Below are 4,861 nucleotides of genomic sequence, written 5' to 3' on the forward strand. Positions count from 1 at the left end.
GTCAACATATGTCTGGTCAAGCATGTGGTACCCAAGCGGCTGATGTTTTGGCCACGTGAGATACGCTTGAGACATATGTTGCAAATAGCAGCGGTGCGATCTGATGCACTCGTCTCAAAAAAGGCCCACACCAAAGAACTTTTAGAATAACGCGCAGAGGCAGCGCTCTGCACAGGCGGAGCTCTGCGGTGTGATTCAGTCGGTGTGCTGCCCCTAAGCTGGCCCCCGGAGGGCATCCTGCCTCGTTGGACATGTGCCTCCTCCTCCTCCTCTTCTCTCCTTCCAGGCACCCACGTGGAGTCAGTGCCCTAATCATCCCCTCCCTCTTCATCGCTGTAGCAAACCTGGCAGTATGCTGCAGCTTGTGGAACATGACTGCCAGATTGCTGTCCTTCTTGAGCATCCCCTCTCTCTGCGCTCACGCTACTGCCTTCCTCTAGCTGAGTGTCATCATCAGAGCCCACAAAACACTGGGCATCCTCCTGGAGCATGTACCCAACACTGTGCTCAAAGAGTTCAGGAGACTCCTCAGGAGGACGTGGTGGGTCTAGGGAAGGAGTCACTGATGATGACATTGAGAGGAGGGAAGACGATGCGTTGGCAGCTGCTTTGCTAGTACCCTGAGCCTGGGTGAGAGAGGATGAGGAGGATGAAGAGGGCTTGGTCATCCACTCTACCAAGTCGTTGGCATGTTGCGGCTCAACATGTCCAGCTGCCGAAAAGAAGGACAAGCGTGTCCCATGGCCACGTGCTGATGACAATGCATCGCGTCCACGACCAGCACTGTTGTCTCTAGACACAGAGCCTGCTTGCCCTCTTTTATCGGCTCGCGCCTGTCTGCCTCTCCTTGCTGGCCTTCCAGACATGGTAATGGCCTGAAGGGAGTTGGGTAAAAAAGCAGTTGGGTAGTGTATATTGTGCTAGAGGCACACAACACCCACTAACTCCTGCAGATGCCTTTATTATAGAACACCAGAGATAAAGGGGTATATACAGATGTATACTGTGCTGTGCTGGAGGCACACACAACTTCCAATAACTCCTGCAGATGGCAAGTGGGCTCAAATAGAGAAGAGCTATGTAGGTGGATATAGCGGTATGTACTGGGTACAGAGCACGCAGACAGCACGCACTATCTCCTAACACTACTGACTGCAAGCTCTATTATAAAAGATAGATCACTAGCTATATAGGTTAGGTGAATATAGCGGTGTGTACTGCGGTCAGGGCACACAGACAATAACCTCTACACAACAGCAAGATCGAAAATCGTCCGAAAACGATTGGTGTGTACTGTGTTGAAGGTACACAGAACACCCACTAACTCCTGCAGATGCCTTTATTATAGAACACCAGAGATAAAGGGGTATATACAGATGTATACTGTGCTGTGCTGGAGGCACACACAACTTCCAATAACTCCTGCAGATGGCAAGTGGGCTCAAATAGAGAAGAGCTATGTAGGTGGATATAGCGGTATGTACTGGGTACAGCGCACGCAGACAACACGCACTATCTCCTAACACTACTGACTGCAAGCTCTATTATAAAAGATAGATATATCGCTAGCAATATAGGTGAGGTGAATATAGCGGTGTATACTGCGGTCAGGGCACGCAGACAATAACCACTACACAACAGCAAGATCGAAAATCGGCCGAAAACGATCGGTGTGTACTGTGTTGAAGGTACACAGAACACCCACTGCTTCAGACGCCAACATACTACACAAGGCCGCCACGCTGGCGGCCTTATATAGTGTGGGGCGTGCACTACACAGCCTGAGCTATGATTGGCCACAGGCATCCTGCCTGTGGCCAATCATGGCTCTCCTCGCTGCTGGCGCTGCGATTGGCCAAGCATGCGGGGTCACAGTGCATGCTTGGCCAATCATGAGCCAGCAATGCACTGCGCCATCGCAGTGCATTGTGGGGCGTGAGCGCCACACGAATTTGGCGCGAACGGACCAAAATGTTCGGACTTCGCCGAACGGACGAACAGCCGATGTTCGAGTCGAACGTATGTTCGAATCGAACACGAAGCTCATCCCTATTTGTGTACATGTGTTTTTATGCATATATGCACGTGTTTGTATGTGTGTGTGTTTACATGTGTGTGTTTGTGTTACTTTTAATCCTGATCCCCCTTCCTGTACTGCTTTTTTACGGCTTTTTCATAATAGCAGCCAGGACTGTCACTCCTCTGAACAGCAATCCATGTTCAGATTGCCTTTCAGAGGCATTTGAGAGGCGGTAAAGAGGTAATATGTTGCCTTCTTACCACCGGTTTTAACCCCTTAAATGCAGCATCACCACAACGCAACCACATGCAATGCACACAGTTGCGAGGTGGTTGCAGTGTAGCCCCATTCACCTGGAGGTATACTTCCAGCCTTGCCCACATCATTTATACAGCTGCTGCCTTTGCAGCTAAAGGGGGAGCTGTTGGGGGTGGTAAAAACAGCTTTACTGCATTTACGTCTGTTTGGCTGTGTGTAGCACGTAGCACGTCCCATGCATTTCAATAGGTTGCCCTATCTGCAGGGAAAGAAGCCCCTGATCCATTTTTTTTAATTGCACTGCACCAAGAACACCCCGCGTTTGCCAATGTGTAGGGTACTATTAAGAATTAATGGCAACCTTAATCACTTCAGCCCCGGAAGGTTTCACCCCTATAATGACTAGGCCATAGAGCACTACATCAATTTAACTGACAATTGCGCAGTCATGTGACGCTGTATCCAAACAAAATTGATGTCCTTATTTTACCACAAACAGAGATTTCTTTTGGTGGTATCTGATCACCTCTGCTGATTTTCTTTTTTGGGCTATAAACAAAAAAATACCGACAATTTTGGAAAAAAAAATACTTTTTTTTACTTTCTGTTATAAGATACATCCAATAAAAATAAAAAAAAAATCTAATTTCTTCATTGGTTGAGGCCAATATGTAGTCTGCTACATATGTTTGGTAAAAAAATCACAATAAGCATATATTGATTGGTTTGCGCAAAAGTTATCGCATCTACAAACTATGGGATAGATTTATGGCATTTATATTTTTTACTAGTAATGGTGGCGATCAGCAATTTTTTTCGGGACAGCGACATTGCGACGGAAAAATTTGACACTAAGTGACACTTTTGGGGGCCAGTGACACTAATATATTGATCAGTGCTAAAAAAATGCACTGTCACTGTATACATTACACTGGCAAGGAACAGGTTGATACCAGGGGCGGTCAAAGTGCTCCTAGGGAGTGAATTCTAACTGTGTGGGGGATGGACTGATTGGAGGAACACAAACACAAAATCTCTCTCTTGTTTACATAGGCAGACTGCTGTTCTGCCTCTCCAGTGAATGATCGGCAGGATTTGGCAGCCATTGTGGCTGCTGGACCAGTTGATTGTGTCTAATCACAGCGGGAGTGGGTCGCTGGCAGCGCGCCCCAATCCCCGAAGCGGAAGCAACATACAGGTACTTTGTTTCGTGCAGCTGGGGCCACCCTGCCATGGTAAATGTGCGGTGGGGGTCCGGACGCAGTTAAAGCAGGGTTCCACCCTAAATTGGAACTTCCGCTGATCGGAACCCTCCACCCCTCTAAGACAGGTATTTGCACCCACTTCTGGGCATAGACTCCCACGGGAGTCTATGCCTCTTCCTGTCCCTCCGCGCTGTCTGCTGGGACACACACGGGTCCCAGAGACAGCGCGGACCTTTCCTAGTATGCTGCGCAACTCACGCATGCGCAGTAGGGAACCGGGAAGTGAAGCCGCAATGCTTCACTTCCTGATTCCCTCACTTAGAGTGGCGGCGGCAGCAGCCGAGAGCCGAGCGATCGTTCGGCCTCGGCTGCCGACATCGCTGGATCCAGGGACAGGTGAGTGTCTATTTATTAAAAGTCAGCAGCTGCAGTATTTGTAGCTGCTGGCTTTTAATATTTTTTTTTACAGTGAAATCCCTCTTTAAGGAAAAAAAAAACAGGTTTATTCATTCACAGAGTTCTGTGAATGTGAAAACTTCAAGTATCAAGTGCCTTTGAAGCTGTCATCTTGTAGTCCTCAATGAACTACCATGGCGTTGTTAAGCGCTCTGGTAGTCCATTGATTCTTCCTGTCATGTGAAAAAGCCTGCCTGTACGATGTATAGGGCAGACAGCTTACACTGACCGTCTGTAGGAGTCATGCATGGTGCAATGCTTTCCAGGCTTCTATAAAGAATAAAAAAATAAAATGGTAAATGCACTTTTGTTACCTACAAAAAAAGTGCACTTATTTTTTTAATAGTGAACTTATCCTTTAAATTTCACAATGTTGAATCTATATAGTAAAACATGCAGTACCTCCAGACAATGTATTGTATAGGTAAATAGTCACTGAAGGTACACCTGGGTAAATGGTTACTAGGGAGGAAAAGAATTATAGGTAGCAATTCCTCAACCAGGCCACCAAAACTGTCACCCCAATAGTAATCAATAAAGTGTGAGGGGTGTTCCTCTGAATCAGTAAACAGCATATAAAAAAGTAGGACAAATTCCAAAGAGATTCTTCAAAGAGAAACAAAATATTTTATTAAACAATTCCACATACCGTAAGCACTGGCGACAATGAAAAATATTACCTCCACCACAATCATTAAAATGAGATCACGTTGACCACGGTGTCCCATCAATATTGCCCCATCATATTCCTCTATTATAAATCCTTAGTAGATGGTGTGGCTGTGCTGTCCCCCGGGTTCTATAATCAGAGCTAAGATGTCCCAGCCGCCTCCCCCACTGCTCATCACTGTGCAGAAGCTTTGGTAACCATGGCAACAAAAGCCTGTCAGTTAGAGGAGCACCAGGAGATTTGAAAAAAAAA

Source organism: Lithobates pipiens, unplaced genomic scaffold (genome assembly GCF_037356315.1).
Source record: "Lithobates pipiens isolate NorthernLeopardFrog02 unplaced genomic scaffold, aLitPip1_a1.2 Scaffold_74, whole genome shotgun sequence".
NCBI lineage: Eukaryota > Metazoa > Chordata > Amphibia > Anura > Ranidae > Lithobates > Lithobates pipiens.